The sequence below is a fragment of the Pelecanus crispus genome, chromosome Z (assembly GCF_030463565.1).
Source record: "Pelecanus crispus isolate bPelCri1 chromosome Z, bPelCri1.pri, whole genome shotgun sequence".
NCBI lineage: Eukaryota > Metazoa > Chordata > Aves > Pelecaniformes > Pelecanidae > Pelecanus > Pelecanus crispus.
The window spans coordinates 63,428,468-63,447,012 of NC_134676.1; positions in this window are offsets into that span (position 1 = coordinate 63,428,468).

Below are 18,545 nucleotides of genomic sequence, written 5' to 3' on the forward strand. Positions count from 1 at the left end.
TTACAGCAATAATTACCATTCTTTGTTTAGAGGCTAATGTTTTTTTCTAGAAATGTGCTGCACTGAAAGCTTCTTGCCAGCTATCCATAGATTTCCAGCTTTTGCATTATTGTGGGAACACGATGTGTTGTGATTTCTCCAGTTACACTCTTAAAACCTTAGTGTCTGCCATGTTGCCTTTTTTCTCCCTCCACCCAAAGACAGAGAACAGGTTTAAGGGAGCCAGTTGCTGCAGCCATGTGGTGCCAGAGCTGAAGATGCATTTACTCCTAGCAGTCTTCTCAGTGATGTTATACTGGTAGCAGAGTTCTGCCATGCTTACTCTCTGCCCACTCAAGCTGCCTACCACTTCAGCTGCTGTAGGTTTAAGGAAACTGCGGGTCAGGCAAAAAAGAGAAAAATAATGAGTAAATATCAGTTTCACTTTCAGTAAGGACTAAATATCAGATCCACTTTCTCTGTGGGTTTCTCTTTTAATTATTTAATTTATTATGCCCCTTGACAGTACTGTAGCTTTTTTGTGCTATTTTCCCATAAACATGTCTTGAAAAAAAACCCCATGGCCACACTCTGCTCTGCTTTGGTGTAGTCCTGGCATTAGCAGAACTGGAAACCCTGTTCCTGCTACATTTTCTTCTGCAGTGCTTGTATTCTTTTACAAGTCAGTTTGAATACGCTAAACTGCAGACACTTTTACCATTTTAACTGTGTTTATGTACAGGACTGACATTGTCATCAAGATTATTTTCTGTACCACAGTCATAGTTACTGTCAAGAAAAAGAAGAGTTCTTTTGACCCTTACAATTTCCAGGCTAGACTGAAATGTTTGGGTTTAGTAATTTCCTTCTATACAATACATGCTCTGAAATACTTAACTCTCTTACATTTGTTTTCCAGAAATGGATTTGTAGCTGGAGTCTTTTTCCCTGGAGTTTTTTAGTCATGATTTGTGTGTGTGATGACAGAACAGTATGGCACACAGTCCTTTATCTAATTCTGTCTGTCAATTTTTTTCTTTAAGTGAGAACACTCCCTACATGTTATTTTTTCTTAGAAAAATAGCCACTCTATCTTTGTTATACAAAGGAAACTACTTAGAGTACTTCCAGGGCAAGAACTTACAGCTTTGAGATCTTGAAGCATGCTTGGCAACTTTTCAGTTAAATAAGATACATTTATCTTGGATGTCTGAGCTATTTCCTTTGAGAAAATAGCATTAGCAGTTGAAAATAAGTAAACCTTTTTGACTAATGTATTGAACATGATGTAATTGTTTTAACACACATTCTGTCTTAATCAGGTAATGATATGGGCATAATGAATGCTTCAATTTTCTCAGCCAATCCAAAACAGACTTGACATCATGGATATTATCTTCATCCTGATTATAAATTACATATGTAATATTGGGAATATTAGGTAAGTAAACTAACAGAGCAACATAGTTCTGGTTCAGGCTTCCAGGTGGAGGCAAGAAACCTAAACTATTTTTCAGATGTGCTAATGGCAGGATATTGAACCTGATTATCTTAAAATCCTCCTTCAGCCCTATGACCTGTTGTTTTCCTAGCTTTGGTGCAATCTTGTGGTATGTTCTAAATAAACAGATCTTCTCTACCACAGAGGCACGTCTTGTCTTTTTAGGTGATTATTACAGAAACATACCTCAGGGTTTGATATGTGAGGAGAATAACAGCATGGGCAAGGAAATTCAGAACATAGCCTGAAACTTATGAGACAATTAATTGGTTATTTGAACATGGGAAGACTCTTTGAGGCAGCTTCAGATGAGACAAAGATGACTAGTAGAACATTTTTAGGAAAGGATTAATTTCCAGGAGCAAGAGCACCTTTGTCCTAGGATGAGATCCTGAAAGATATCTTCAAGGGGAAAGAAAAAAACCCCAGAAGTTCACCCAGTGGCTAGGGCACTCTGCTAAGATGTGGGAGAGAATTTATGAGGAAAGTCTGTGCAAATTACCAGGTTCCTGTAGAGCCAAAACAAGGTTAGAGCTCGATGAAACCTTGTACGTAAGCAACTAGAAGTAGGGGGTTATTTGGTGATTTGGGGAGTATAGTTTAGCTGATAAAAGGATGTAATTCTCTCAGGCAGTAACAAAGGCTGCATGGTAGATGTTGGAGAGGGTCTGTGTAGTGTCCAATAGTGACAAAACCTTAAGTGGCTTCAGTCACATCAATTGCTTGTGTGTACAGCAAGGAAGAGCTTGAATAAGGCTCTACTCAGAGTTCAAGGAGTTTTAATACATTTTGAAGAATGCTGTGACACATGCTTTTATGCAGTGCTCTGGAAATAAGAGGCTGAAACTGTGTCAAGAGAGCAATATTCTTCACAGCACAACATTTTAAAATGCAAGATGGGTTAGAAGGCCAAAATGGTCTCTTCTTTCCCTAAGAGGTCAGGGAAATGAAATGTGTGTTAATGTGAGTTTTCCACAGTTAATCCTTTCACTATATTTCTGTGGCAGAAAAATGTTGGATAGAGAGTCTAGGGAGAAGCAGTTTGCATTACTTTGCTTCTCATTTAATTCTGCTTATAGCAGGAAAGAAGTAGGTGGATCCATCGAGTCTGAGTATACTATAAATGTGACATGTGGATACATATATTCTATTTCAATAGTAAATCTTGCCTTTGGCCCAGTGGCCCAGTAACATATACCTTCATAGCTTCATCTTTATATATCAGAGAATTTAAAAACATGTCTACACAATTTTCTGTACATGCATTTTCAAAGTGTTGATGTGCTCCATAATCACATACATTTTCTTTCCTCAGATATTCTGTCTTTTATATTTGGGGTAATACTGGGCATTTTATGTCATTCCTGGCACAGCTTTTGGATGGTGTTAAATAGTTTAAAGTAATAACTATGTTTTAAATTGTCTATGATTATAGCTGTGAAGTGACTGCTAAGTATATGGGATAATTATAATTCTTGTGGTTTTAGTTCCTGTGAACAGCAGCAAAGTTCAGTGATCTAAAACAAACAATCAAACAAAACATCTTTCCCAGGAATCAACACCAGAAATATTTCTTGTTAAAATGTATAACTTGTCACTAAGTCTTAGAAAACCTTTATAACGTATATGTTATCTGTACCTGGGCAATTTCAACTTTTCTAAACATGTAATTTAAAATTAATCAAGAGCATGCCAAAAGCTGGTGCTGAAATGTGACTGAATTCATGTTCTGTTTTCTAGAGGTATGATTTTCAAATCTGGAAACATTGTCTGACTGTTGTCAGATTTTACGTCTTTTTTTCTTTATTTTGTCAAAGTATGGTATTAATAACTTGGTACTCTCTTATTCTTTTTTGAGTTCCACACATCTTCATTCTGCATCCCCTATATTGCGGTAGCTTCCAGTTCCTTCTCTCTCCCTTTCTCCTCTTCCCTTCTCCCCATAGTTTTGCTGCATGACAGACCTTTTTTTGTTCCTACTATGTTGTTTGGCAGCTAAATAAAATAGACATGTCAGGGATGGGCACAGGGCAGGTAGCTCTCATGGTACCTCTGACATAGCTTCATACGGCCAGCTCCTCCAGACATGCAAGACAGCTTTGGTTACATTACCTCAGTTCGCATTTTGAAAGCCAGATAATTCAGACTCGGAGAGACCTGTGGGTCCCATGGCTGTGCCTATGAGGTTAAATGCTCCTCTGCTCACACCTGCAAGGGAGCGCAGGGAGGCAGCGTCGGATGGAAGAGCCAGTAACACCCTGCCCTGGCTGCTCCCAGGCCCACCACAGGAGCCATCAGCCCGTCAGAGACCCATCTCAACATGCCCAGAGGAGCACAGGGGCCCGAAGGCAGGTGGGAACCCAAACTAAGGGCTCAGATGTGGGGGAACCCTGTCTGGGCTCTTCCAGGGCTCTCCCAGGAGACCTGCAGCCCCATGGCTCAGGCGTGACACCCATCATGAAAAGTCAAGGCTGGAGCACCTTTGGAACTGAGGGGGGGCGGTTCTGCCTACAGTCCTGGGATGCGTTAGGGGAAGAGTATTGCAGGATTGCAGAGGACTTACTACGGGCGGTTTAGGGAAGAGACCAAAGATAAGGGGAGGCATTTCGATGATTTGGGGAGGAATGAGAAGGGGAACCTAGATGGGTAAGGTGACAGAAAGGGCTGGTTGTTTGTAAACAGTGTGCTGGTCAGTACGCTTGTTTGCCCATGCCATGTGCCTGATGAGCACACTGTCCTGTCTTCTTATTATATTGATTTCTAAATCTTTCATGGGTGCAGGGCCGTGTTCTCTGTGAGTGTGTGCATACGGGGGTCTCAGTGTCAGCAGCCGGAGGCAGACCACGGGCTGGAGGGCCCATGCATCACCAGTGCTGGCACCTGGAGTGAGCGCAGGTGTGTGACCGCTCGTGAAGATCAAGTGGACTAGCTGGCAAGTGGGAGAAGTGGCCCGGGAGCCAGGTGTGTGTGCATGCCTGTAAGGATAAGACCAGAGGAGGAGCTGTCTATTGGGGGGACCAGGGGAGTCCCAGACAGCTGCTGGAGAGACTGCAGAGTCTGGGGATTCCTAGGGGAAAGATGGGTGGTGTGTTTCTGCAAGGGGGAGACCACAGGGTGGAGGGGGGTTGGCTACTGGGGCCAAGGGGAGTCCCAGGCAGCTCAGTGCATGTGTGTCTGTGTCTGTGTGTGTCTGAGGTGGTCTGTACCAGCAGCTGGAGTAAGGCTGTGACCCTGGGGGCTCCTGTGTCTAGTGAACTGGGGAGACTGGGATCCAGGGGCAACTGCTGGGCAGAGTGAGTGTCTGAGTCCAGCTGCTGGAGGGGTCCACGTTCTCACCCTTGGATGAGAGGGTGCTCCCCTCAGCCAGAGAGGGGAGCAGGATGAGGTCATTCATACTGTGTTTATGTGAGTGCTCTGTGTGTCTGCCTGTGTCCACCTGCGTGGCTGGCTGTGTACGTGTGTGTATATGTGGTGCATGTGTGTGCTCTCTTTGCATGTGCCTGCTGGGAATCATATGGTCATCCTTGCCGCAAGGTGGACCTGAGGGCATGCAGCTATGGCAGCCTCACCAGCCTCAGGCTGTCAAATCTGGCATGGTTTTCCCTTGACAGCACCTGCTCTGCTTTGTTAATTGCATGACTAGCACATATGAGGCTTCTGTGCACTGCACAGGTCTACACCATACTCTCCCAGAGAAGGGAAAAATGCCTCCAGGTGTAACGTGAAATGGAGACATAGGATTTGTTAGTGCACAGGGTCACTTTACACTGAAATGACTCTGGAAATACATTGCCAAGAAACCCTGAGGCAGCCTCCATGCAACCCATTCAGTCTCTCCCCGGGGTGGTCTAGCTGCTGTGACACTGTCAGTGGTCAATGAATTCAACCTCACAGGAACAGCCAGAAATACCATTTAATACTAGTTTCCTGATTTTGTAGGTAACCACATCCAGTAGCTCCCTCTAAAATTGATCAAACTTGCAAATCACATTTAATTAAAAGTTTTGCTTATGAATAAGCCTATCTCATGCTTACAGATCTATCAAGTAGGCTGAAAGTGGCATAGCCACTGCTAGCATCGAGCAGGTAAACAGCTGAAGAAAAAACAATTGCAAAGTGCAAGGTGAAACTACATCCTAAATGCATCACCAGAAGAGCTGTTCCAACCAAAGCTGCATTTTTGTAGGTGTTCATAGAGCCTGTTAGTCTTTGTTTTATTAGGTTGCTAACAGATAGCAATTTATACTAGTGGTAAGGTACCATGAGAAGAGAAAAATGCAAGTAAACTGTACAGGTTGATTGCGGGGTGGGGAGGTGTTTTGGTTTTTAATGGGGCTGGAATATTTAACACAGCTACTGGCCAAATAATTTCAAAGTTAATGTCTTGAAAGAAACCATCTGCACTAGTCTTATGGGAGATAGAGGTAGATGGAGTAAGCTATATGACATGTAAACATTAAGATATTTGGACTTGAACAGAAGTAACTACAAGACACATTACTTCTGTAGGCAGTTTTCCTCAACTACCTCGAAAAAACCTAGAAGCATTATGACGTTTCTATCACACGCTGAAATAAAAGTATGTTCTCAAAGGATTTTCCTGTCCATTTTGTAATATCCTAATGTCCATCTCTACAAAAGCAGGTTTTTGAACAGCAGAAAATCCTGATGGCTTGCTTTCATTCTTTTCAACTACAGTTTAATCTTTCACTGATTTTTACAGCTGCATATAGAAGAGTAGACTGTAACTGGTGCAAGCCTTGTTAATATCTGCTTAATAAAAGTTATGTAAAATACTGACCTGATTTGAGATTGTATTTGTTGCTGTGGACCTACACACTCCTCAAAAAGAATGTAGTACTGTAAATATGCCAGTCTAATCTATTCTGGCCATAGCAATGTGTATATTGCCTTGCTGAAAAATAACCTGCTCAAATTGTGTAACTGGCACCTCCATCCATGCACACACTTGCCATGTTCAGACAATGCACTGGTTATCATCATGGGGCCCAGCTAGCCTCTGTGCAGTACATGAAAGTGAAGTGCATTTATAAACACTTCCACTGTAGTCATCTCTATCTTAGAGACTCTCCTCCATGAGTGATATGTTGAATTCTGCTGTATTGCAATTGCATATACAGGTCAAGCTTGCTACAGCTTTTAAATTATTTTCTAAGGTATGGAATGGAAGCTCTTGGATTTATTAATTCCTGCCATCATAGCAGGTCTTGTGACCTGCAGTATTTTTCTTCGAGTCTTAGGCTGTTAAATTTTTAATCAGCTTTGGATTTTTTTGTCGTTTAAACACAACACAAGCTATCTCCAAGAAGAGGAATTTGGAAACACTTGATTCCTGCAGAAAGTGGCTGGCAACATGACAGATGGCAGTTTAAGTTACTTCCAGAGAAATGGAAAGGGTTTTAGAATTTAAAGGCACCCAGCTAATTGAGTTCGCTATACCACATTATATAGCCAGTTAATACGGAAAGTCACACTTCACACAGGCCAGTAGATGAGATTTTATCCATTCATATTAAGGGGAAATATGGGGGTTTATGGTAAGTGGATTTTTAAGCCTTTTTTTTTTCTGTACTGCCATTACCCATTTCTTCAATTATTTCTTTTATCCTTGTTTTCTTTCTGCCATTTATGCTGTTTGTTTCCCTTCAGTTTTGGGTTGCTTGTGGGTTTGGTTTTGGTTGATTTTAGTTGGGGGCGGGGTTTGTTGTTGGGTTTTTTTTTTTTCTTCTCTTTTCTGCTGCTGCTTAATGGAAGAGAGATTGCATTACTAAGTGACTGATCTACAGTACTTCCAAATTTCTGGGGGTTGGTGGGTTTTTTCAGGAAGTAGGAGTTACTGAGGAACAAGATCCAGAATATTTGAGGGACCAATTTCAGCTCAACATTGGAAGTCATGAAAAAAAATGCAATATCTGTGTAGATCTTTTGCTTGAATCTAGTCACAATCATAGGAACATAAGCTTTTGAACAATATTTGCACCCATTTTTAGATGGCCTAAGAGATGAGAGCAAGAGTTGACAAATATAGAATGTTATCTCACCTCCTGCTTAAATTCCTATTATCTTTAGGAAAGAGAAAAAAGGAATAGGTAATTCATACCTCAAGGAAAATGTGCCGTTTATGTCACGTTATATCTTAAATCACTGAAACAGAACACTCTCCTTTTATAAAACATCTATAAAAATATTTAAAACATTAATAGTGATTTTCAGAATTTCATTATACACTGCAAACAATGTAAGAATGTCTTGCTGTGGTCAAAGGCAGCTGCCTGTAGAAGCATATAAGAAGATAATCATGTGTGAATTTTCTCCCATACACTCTCCCACCCCTTGATTATTTGAAGATAGGTATGGCTTTGAATAAATTAATGACTAGTCATACATTTTTCTTCTATGAATTTGCCTACTCACTTTTCAAACCCGTGTAAAATGTTACTACCCAAAACTTGGCCATATGCTGTGTGGAAAGCCACCTCCTTTTGTTTGTTTTGCATCTGCCTTCTGTTAGTTTTATCTGGTGCCTATCCCTAGCTCTTGCACTGGAACACAGAGTGAACAGTCAATCCCCATTCACTCTGTGCACTCAGGTTTTATTGACCTCTGTCATATACCTCCTTCAGTTGTCTCTTTTTTCCAGACTGAAGTGCCCTCACTTAGGAATCTTCACTGAAGAGTCTTCATGTAATTATTTCTTATACAGAAGTAATTCTACACTTTTTGACATGTTTTTTTACCTTTCTCTTAACCTTTTGCAGTTCTCCTCTGTCCTTTCAGTCTGACCTACATAAAATATGCCAGTATTTCTGCATAGACTAATGCTTATATCTTTTGAAAAACATATCCAGGTTTTATTTAAAGATTGTATCTGCTAGATAAATACATCACATGCCTTGTCACTTGTTCCAAGTGTCTTAACATTTGTACCTTAGGTGAAACCTGGGCAACGTGAACATCAATTTGCAAGTATTAGATCTTGGTAGACTTCTGATTGCTGATTTAGAGATTAGGATTTGCTTGTTGACCAGTTCTATTCAACCAGAAGCTCTTCAGAGACCCTCTCCAGGAACAGAGATGTTTGCTCTGTGGCATTGGTTGCTTGAGAGGCTTTGGTCTTTAAATTATTCTCTGTGCTTTATGTTTTTTTTACTCTCAGACATCTTCTCATTGCATCGTTACTCATAGACCATGGTAAAGTTCCTCCTGAAATTGTGCCCTGAATGTTTTAGTCAGTTCTTTATTCTATAACTTGAAGAGAAAAGATGACAGATGGTGTTTTCTTTGCCTAACATGGGGGAGTTGTTTGTGCTGGCATAACGTAAAAGGTATTTCATTACTTCTCAATGATTCTACATGGTTTTGAATAAGAACAGAAAGAAAAAGGCCCTTGGTGAGTTTCACTGCTCCATTAAAATCTTGTTCAGCCATACTGCAGCCATTTCAGTAAATTCCTGAGGAATTTTTGGTCTGGTTTTTCTGCCCCCCCCCCCCCCCCCCCAAGACACTGAAGACAGGATACACACTAACAACATGCTTGAGGTCAAATATCAGATGTCCTGGTTTAACCCTGACTATTCATGAAGGTTTTATTCTGAAGATGAAATAATTCTGTTGTGACCAGAGCTCTTGCTGTGGTCATTAATACTTGTCTAATCCATCATCTTGGACAATATTGATGCCATTCTGAGTAATACTAAACTAGTCCATCCTTAATAACTAGGTCTTCTTCACTGAAAATGTACATGATTCTCTCAGCTTCTTTATGGCATGCCACCATATCTGTTCCAAGGATTTCTGGTGCCAGTACATCTTAGAGGCTTTACTCCTGAGAGCACAAAAGGTTGAAAGGCAGACTTGCCATGAAGTTCCTCCCATTTCTTCATATTGTCAGCCCTCATTTAGAGATGAAGGAATTGCAGCATTTAATGCTACATCTTCTCCCAAGTAGTTAGCGATAGGACGAGAGGAAATGGGCTCAAGCTGCGCCAGGGGAGGTTTAGGTTGGATATTAGGAAAAATTTCTTCATGGAAAGGGTGGTCAAGCATTGGAACAGGCTGCCCAGAGAGGTGGTGAAGTCACCATCCCTGGAAGTGTTCAAAAAACGGGTAGACATGGCACTCTGGGACATGGTTTAGTCTAGTCTACCCTTGATTGGTTTAGTGTGGACTTGGTAGTGTAGGTTAATGGTTGGACTGGGTGATCTTAAAGGTCTTTTCCAACCTAAACGATTCTATGATTCACACAAATTTACTGCACAGTGTCTCAGTGGAGGAGGCAGTAGTACCACCACTGGTGAAACATACCAAGAGATGGATGTGGTGGAACTGATGTGCAGTTGGGATACTCTATCTAGAAATTGTAATTAAAAGTAATGGAAAACTTGTGGAAGGCTAAAAACTGGAGAGGAAAGAGGGTATGAGATCTTCAAGAAGAGGGTGCTTAATTCAGAAAAGGAACTCCTTCCAGTGTATTTTAACTCACCCCAGTAAGTGCTGAGTATGGACTTTCATTCTTAAACTTGCCAATACAACAATGTGTTCCCACAAGGTATTTCTGTTTTAACACTGGCACTGCATTACTGACCTTATAAGTATTACTTACCAATCACTGTAAAACTACGTTCTTCTCTGATCAGTGACTACTCTTCCTTTTTGAATATTTAGTTACCACTTCAAACACAGTTTGTCTGTATTTCATTGGTGGAGTTTTGATGTGATTCTCCACTTATTCAGGACATCTATTCCTGCCCTCCAACTTAATTCTAGAAGACTTTCCACTTTTTAACAAAAAAAACCCTACCCTTTTGTCAGAGGTGCACATGCTCTTCACCTTGGGTGGAGGATAAGGGTATAAACAAGTTAGTCCTTGTCAGCATGTTACAAATAATGGTTGTTGCACTTGCACACATCACAGTATCTGTATTCCCAGAGTATCCATGGATACACTATTAACTACGATAAAGAATTTCTTGTTACTTCCATGGATGCAGATTCACAGTGTTCACAAAGCACAAGGTCTCCAGTTTACACAAGACATTAATGTCTTGGGTTAGTCTTTAATATGACCTGAAGAGTCACCAATCTTGAAGGTGTACTTGCTTCAAGTTGCTGCAACAACCGTCTGTAGATGGCAGCAGAAAGTTCCTAGATGACCAAAGGGCTGGAGAAACTGCCCTGTGAGGAAAGACTGAAGGAGTTAGGTCTTTTCACCCTGGTGAAGAGAAAGTTCGGGGGAACCTCATCACATATTTTTTTATTCCAATATTTAAAGGGTGGCTACAAGGAGGACAGCGGCTCTTTCTTCACAAGGACCCACATAGAGAGGACAAGGAGCAATGGGTGCAAGTGGCACTGGGAGAGTTTTCATCTTGATAAAAGAAAGAGGTTTTTCACAGTGAGAACAATCATTCACTGGAACAACCTCCCCAGGAATGTGGTAGAGTCCCCATTGCTAGAGGTTTTCAGGACAAAATGGGACAGGGTGCTAGGTAATCTCATGTAGGCTCCCTTTTCCATGAAAGTTTGGAGCAGATGATCTTTTGAGGTCACTTTCAACCTGGGCTGTTCTATGATTCTATGATTAATGAATGGATGTTGTAAGAGCATCATCATTATTGTGTCAGTAATATGGTCAAATCTATATGGAGTCAGCATACTCAGTCCTTGCTTCTCACTGAATGTGATGCAGGGGTGACTGCCTCACAGTGGTTAAGAACTACTGAGTTCATACACAGGATTTTTCCTCAGTTTCTTCCAACAGTAGTCAATTAATTCCCCAAAGTAGCCTCCTGAGAACTACAAATAAGAATATGTGGTATTCTTTTGTCAAAGATTAACATTAAAGTGTTTTAAGAATACAGTTACAATACACAGGACAGTAGAACTTAGAGGTAAAATAATTAATCTACTTATGTTTCATGAAAAGGTAGGGTAATGTTATTGCAATACACATTCAGTCCAACTCATTACCTTTCATAAAGAGAATGTCAGTAGTTCAGTGCTGTTAGACTCCTGAACTTCCCCTTGCTCTTTAGTTGTTTCACTTTCTCTAGAAATATTTCACGTCACGTATGTTTTCAGAAATTCTCTGGTCTAGGAGGTGCTGTGAGAAACCTAAGATGACTTTGCAAGATGTCAGAGGAGTTAGTTGTAAGGTAGTTAAAGTTCATGTTCTCAGCTCCTGAGCTGTCTTGTCTTGAAACATAAATTCTTTGGGGAAGGAATTAACCTGTTTGTATATGTATATGTGTTTGTAAACATCTAGTACACCAGCACCATATTTGCAGAAATTCTGGTATGTTCTTCAGAGTCTGATTTACTGCAATAGCTTTAATAGGCTGGATCACAAATTAAACAGATGGCATGGGAAACACATACTCTGATCCATTCAGGGATGGTAAACACTTGCTCTTCAAACAGTTCTCTACCTCTCCTCTCTTTTTCTCCCCACTTCACCTATTTTTTTGGCCAGAGCCTTTCCCAGATAATAAGCAATTTACTTGCCTCTCCAGTTATCATTTGTTTCACATGCTAAGATTGAGAAGTCTTTTATGTAATTTGTTTTCCCAGAAATGTGGTAAGGGCCATTAGAAACCTTACTCTTCTATCTCTATCTTGCATTTATTTGTGTTTAAATTGTTTTGAAAGGTTTTTTTCCATTTTATTGTGAACTGACAAACAGCAGTAGTTAAGTTGCTGTATACTTATTAGTGTTTCTCCCTAGCCTGAGCATTTGCTGTTTTGCAGATTGAACTCCTTGAATATGAAGAGGCCCTCTTTGTAGGTTTAGAAAGCATTTATTCAATCTTGATGCTACCTAATGGGTTTAAAAAGCATTAATACTCATCAGGTAGCTTTCTCATCTCTTCAGTTTCAAACGTTTATGATCCGAGTCCATTATATACTGAGTTTGCATAACTGGTTTAACTGGAAATAACACATGACTGGTTTGGTTTCCCTGTATGAGATACTATCAGTAAAGGTTGGTCTTTTGGACCATTAAAACACTGCCCAAGGAAGGGGAAGTCACAAAATTCTAGTTCCTTTTTTTAAAGGTGGTTTTCTAAGAAGGATAGCAAGTTTGGGTATTTTGTATGGGTTTGGTAAGGGCTCTGTGTGTGTTTGTGTGTATGTGTGTCTTCATAGCCTCAGAACAGGATACTACTTTTGTCTCTTTTGAACACTTCAAATATGGATCCCTTTTTACCAAATGCTTAAGTTTCACTCCCATCCTCACATTAAAGGTAGCTCAAACAAGACTTTGTTTGGATTCCTTTGTAAAGTAGTTTGACCTCAACATATACAGGCTTGAACTTTGCATAGTGAGTTGTGTAGCCCTTAGTAAATATCTTTGAACTTCCTTGGGTTCCCATAGCTGCTCCAAAGAAGAGTTGCAAAACCCACAAATGTATTATTCCTCATCTGAAAAAAAAAAAAAGCCCTTGCTGCAGTGAAAAAAATAAATAAGCATGCTAGTCACTAGTTGTTGTGTAATTTTCATTCCCAATGGGAAGATCTGCAGGGAAGTTTAGGGAGAAAGGCAAGGTTGTGGCACTTCTAATGTACTCTTTACCTATTGAAATATTTTTCTTCAACAGCCAAATTAACTACTGCTTTCAAATATTGCTATCATTACAGCATTTTGTCTAGTTGTTTTTCTGATTACTTACATTAGGTCATGCTTTTCCACCATTATGGAAGGATTTGTTTGCCATCATTAAGAGGATATTACAAGTTACTGGAAAGCAGCAGATGGAGCTCACGTGTTGTGGCAACAGTATGCAAACCCGGTGTTCAAAGGCCCTTTGTTGCTTATGGCATGTATGCAGGGTAGTCAGGTGTGACTGCAGCATATATAGCTGTATCAAAGGTGCCAGTAATCTAAATTTGTTGATAGCAATAAGAGAGAAGAATTAGCAGTCATAGGTTTGGGTGTGTGAGGCTTGCATGAAGCATAGGTAGCTAGCCTGTGCTGAAGCCCTCAGTACTGACACTGCGGCTCATACTGGCTTTAAATAGATTAAAGCTAGCAAAGCTTTTCCTACTCTCTGTGCTATCACACTTCTGATCAGACTGTGGGCATATGCAATGCATTGTGCGTGTGTAGAAATATATGCATGACCCCAGTGTCACTTCCAAGAACTCCACTGCCTGGCTGACTTTCAGAGTTGCTAAGCTGGTAATGTTATGATAACTACAGAATTGAATATGCTGGTGAGACTTTGGGCATTTTGATTCCCGCTCTTTTATACTATGTCTTTAGATAGTTATTCATCTAATCTTACTACTTTCAGAATTTCTTGCAGGTCATTATGCAAGCTAATGGTGTGTCTCTTAAATGATTTTAAAGGTTCCCAGGTAGATCTCTTAAACAAATTTTAAAAGGATCATTAAATCATTTCTTATTAACTGGTGTGAGGGAGAAAATATGGAAAGCAGACAGAATGTTCTGGATTGCATCAATCTGGATCCATCGACCAAGGGGACATCAAAACACTAAAATCATTCATGGGTTACAGATAAAATCCATGAAAGACCAGTAGATGCTGCTGTATGCGATGGAATAAGAAAGCCAGGGACTAGATGGGCTAAAGGAGATATGGACTAAAATTCCTGATAGGAACAAAATGAGGTCACTGTTGCAGCAGTAGGAGTAGAGCCCTCGGGGAGGAAAGCAGGTGCACAGGCAGCGAGGCTTCTCCTGCTGGAGCACCAGTCTCCAAGGGAATTGTGCCCTGGGTGACTTGGCGACAAGCAACACCAGGTGCACTGGAGCCCTGAAATAGAGTGACAGTGAGTATCTAATCCACCTATATAGAACCTTCTTTCTACACTGATTTTATTCGGGGAACTAGGCCTCTAACATAAAGTGATTCCACCCTCTTCAGTGTCTCCCTTTCACTGAGGGTACAGAGATCCAGGAAGAAGTCCCCCATCTGCTCAGGATCCAGGTTAACTGAGATGCTTATGGTAGCACCTCCTTTTGCCTTGTGTTCTGCATGAATGGGATTGGCGTCCTATCACCAGAAGATTGACCAAACTTCCAGACCGTGGGCATCTTTGTTGAGAGCATTTTCTGCTGTTCAAGTTCAACTCCTCTGAAGTCAAAAATGCAAGAGCCAGAAAAAAAATGAGGCTGAATGGACATTTGGTATGTCCTTCTGATTAAGACATTTCACTGAGTGTGAAGATGGGAAGAAATTAATCTTTTTTCTCTCTGCTCCAAAGACTGCTGTCTTGCTAGGCAAAAGCAGGCCATATTCACTTTGCACAGAGGTGAGTCTGGAAGGCCAGTTCTGTCTGTACCAGCTGAGGAGGGATGGAGACTGCTCTTGAAAAGAAAACCACGTAATTTGTTGGTTAGAGCATGCTACACAGTAACTGAGACCATGGTTCCTCAGTCCTCTTTAGAGAAGGATTTTGTTTCTGGAATGGGCTCTAGATACTGCTGCCATCCTCCAGTTTGGCTACCTGCAGGCCTTAGGCAGAGTTATGACACCTGTCCTTGCAGGGGAACTACAGGTGGGATGTGGCCAGTCCTCCAAGCCAGGAGATCTCACATTGCCACTCTGCTCAGGCCAGGCTAGTAGTGTAGTAGATTAGTAGATATGTCAGTGATTCATTTTGAAATATTTTATTGTGCTATGTAATAAGAAAGGATAGCACATATTGAAACTTACCCTTGAGTGCCAGCTCAAGATGTTGTAACCAAATTATCTTTAGCCTTTCCAACCTAGTTGTTACTGAGGGTTTGTTGTTAATGCAGTAAGATGAACAAAACAGAAACTGGAGGCACAACAAAATGCAGACATTAAATGAGCTACCATCAGTCGTGGTTCACACATCTTACCCTCAGGAATCACATTCAGAAATCGCATTGAAGCAGATGAAGACTTCAGTACCAACTACACGCTTTCTTCTCTGCCATTCTAGGTCTTCTAAGTGATACTATTATATAGATAAAGAATTGAAAGAGATTTTCTGAGACATATGTGAACAACATTTTGAGCTGGCTCACTGTAACTTGGCTTCCTTTCTTGGCTTCTCCTGCATTAGGTATTTTTCTTGATTTTCCTCATTAGAGACAGTGCAATGGGTGTGCCACACATAGTTAAGTGCTTCTGCCAGTGCTAGTAAGAATGGAAGTACACCACTAAAAATTGAAGTTGTAGGTAACACCATCGTCATAAAGATACCATAACCATCTTTACTGATACTGCATGTTTGCAGGTGGTGTAATGGTGATGTGTTCAAATGGTTTCATGTATCTAACAGATGTAGGAGCCACCTGAGGGACAAAGGTTTGCTTTGATTTTTTTTTCTTTGAGTCACCTCCCAAGACTTGCATTTGACTGAAGGCAATTCTAAATCAAGATTTATTTAGCAGGGAAGTCAGGGTGGTAAGAAAGAGGGCAATGTGTAATAACAGCACAAATGTTAGCTGAAAATTCATCAGGTTATAAGCCCTGAATGGATAATGGACATGTCAGTCTTCTCTCTAACCTACTCCCTGTAGAAAAGAATTATCCAGTGCCCTTTCTGAATCACAGAAACAACTTAACTAGAACAGAGATTCTCTGGGAACCTGTTCTAGTGTGTAACCACTCACACATGGTGAAAAAATGATTTCCTTGTATCAAGTCAAATAGTCTGCCCTTGGTCCATAGTAATGTAATGTGATGTATTCTTTCTTTTTGCCATAGAGAGAGAAATTATATAATACACTTAGTTTGTGCAACTCTGCAGCATTTTTTCCTTGTCTCCACCCTCAGCTTTAATGTTCTAATTAGCAGAAAACTTTGGTATGTATGGAGAAGCATAAACCTTCCAATGCTAAGTGATGGCATTGATTTTGATCAGATTAGGAACTTCAAGAACACATGTGGGATATTCACGAATCCAATTATACAGTTTAACATGCCAGTAGGAAAAGTTAGTTCCCAACATAAGCCTCACAGACATTAATTCTGACATGAACCATGAACCTATTCTGTATTAATTCTAATTCTGGTTAGTGTAACAGCAAATAACATCTCATTTATGAAAAATGTGTCAGATTTTTTAAAATTAATTTTTATCCAACTAAACTCTGTTTCTCTTATAGAGTGGGGTAGAATGTACTCAGCCTGCTTATGATTTCATTCAGAATGTAATTCCTTCTCCTGATTTTAAATTGCTTACTTCTGTATCTTCAGTGGAAGTTCCTTTGTGTCTTGTCTTATGAAAGCTTAATGGGTGACACTTGGCTGACCTCCTGACACTGACTGTTGTAGGGATGTTTCTATCTGCTCTGCCATTTTTGAGCTAGGACATGTCTAGTGGCCAGCATTGCAAAAAGCCCTCAGCTGCTGCAGAGTAATTCCATCCCAGAAAGGACATAACCCTGACAGCATTGCTCTGATCCTGAGCTAAGGAGCCTTGCTCTAAGAGCTAATGAGATTAGGTATGGCAGCCTATTGACATGGGCTTCCAGATACAACCTCATATTTTATTTGTAGCTCTGGGGCATCTTACATGGATGTGCCAGCTTTTGAGCTTCACCATTACAGTCCCTTACCTGGCATATACAGGAGAACGATGCTCTTTCACATGTAGAAGTAATTAAAAAACTATTCCTTGCAATTCCACTTCTGCGTCCCTGCTGCTGAAGTTCATTTGTCTCCTTTGCTTGGTGTTTGGCATAACTTGGCTCAGAAGACGATGGCTATGCAGCTGTCTGTTGCTGGGTGCCAGTCCAGGGAAGACGTCCTATCCAGATGCACACTTGACAGTCTCAAAGCTGCATGCACACAGGGCCAGCTGTATCCATACTGTGTACATGGAGAGTCCTCAGACAGCACAGCTATCCCACCGGGCTCCTCCAGCACTTGCCTTGCTCCTGACTTCTCTGACCTCACCAGGCAGCCTTTAGAAAGGAACCCTCACACATCCTTGCTACTGATCCTCATGTTCCTCTAGTGCAATTGTTGGGAGCTGATTACTCCAAACTCCCCATTGCAAAGCTCCCATTTTGGGACTAAGTTGAAATACAAAGGCATTCAGCCTTGCCCCCTCTCTGTCCTCTCCCTTCCACTGCAGCACTATGCAATAGGAGCCACAGATAATTGCTCTGGTTGCAAAAAAAAGCTGTTTATCTGGGATAATTTGGTGCTGTGCTGAAGAAAGTGCTAGTGCCTTCTCAGTAGCAGGCAGCGCCACAGTGCTGTTGACTGCGCTGCACAGACTGTGCTGCACTCAGAGCTGGCTCACTTATTCAGGTCAAGCTGTCTTTATGCTGCTCTTTGGGCTGCTTTTGTCGCAATCCTGTCCAATACAAAATGTATAAGTAGTCCTTGGAGAACCCAGGATCTCCTCAACCTTGCTGAAGTGTTTCCATCACTAGGCTGCTCTCTTTTTCTTCTTGCTCTTTCTATGGAAATATTCACCTGTGGTGGAGGAAGGAAGGAAATTTAACAAGGTACTGGAGAATAGCCTTACCCAACGTGTCTCTTAGTGTAAAGGTGAGAGTGTTCTTGCCTGGGAATTGGGACCTCAGGGCCTACAAGTTGTATCTCACGATCTGGAGCAATGTCATACCCCTTAATTGACCCAGCAGCCAGATACTTTCCATGTCCAAAGCAAAGTGAAAGAGACTGAGTTTAGGGCTTCAAGGAACTGAAACAGAAGGATTTTCAGGTGTCTTCAGGGGTGACAGTTGTTTTCTGAGGTTTAAGCACCTACGGTACCAGTTTAGGCAGTCTAAACTCCAGTGTTTCTGGTTGGACAGCTCTTGGTATGTCCTTGACAGAAAAATTAGCCTTGTGGATTGCCCTTTGTGCTCTCACCACTGACTTGAAGGGAGCATGACCCCACCCCCTTAAATTGTCTTGTTGGGACAAAAGCTTTACAATGCCTGTTTTGGAGGTGCCTTACAGAAAGCTGTTGAGAAGCATGCTTGTGAATACCTGCAGACCTCATTGTTCTTAGGGAGAGGCATATATGTAACTACAAATACTGAACAAACAAACAAAAAACCCAAAACAGATTGTAAGATACTAATTTACAG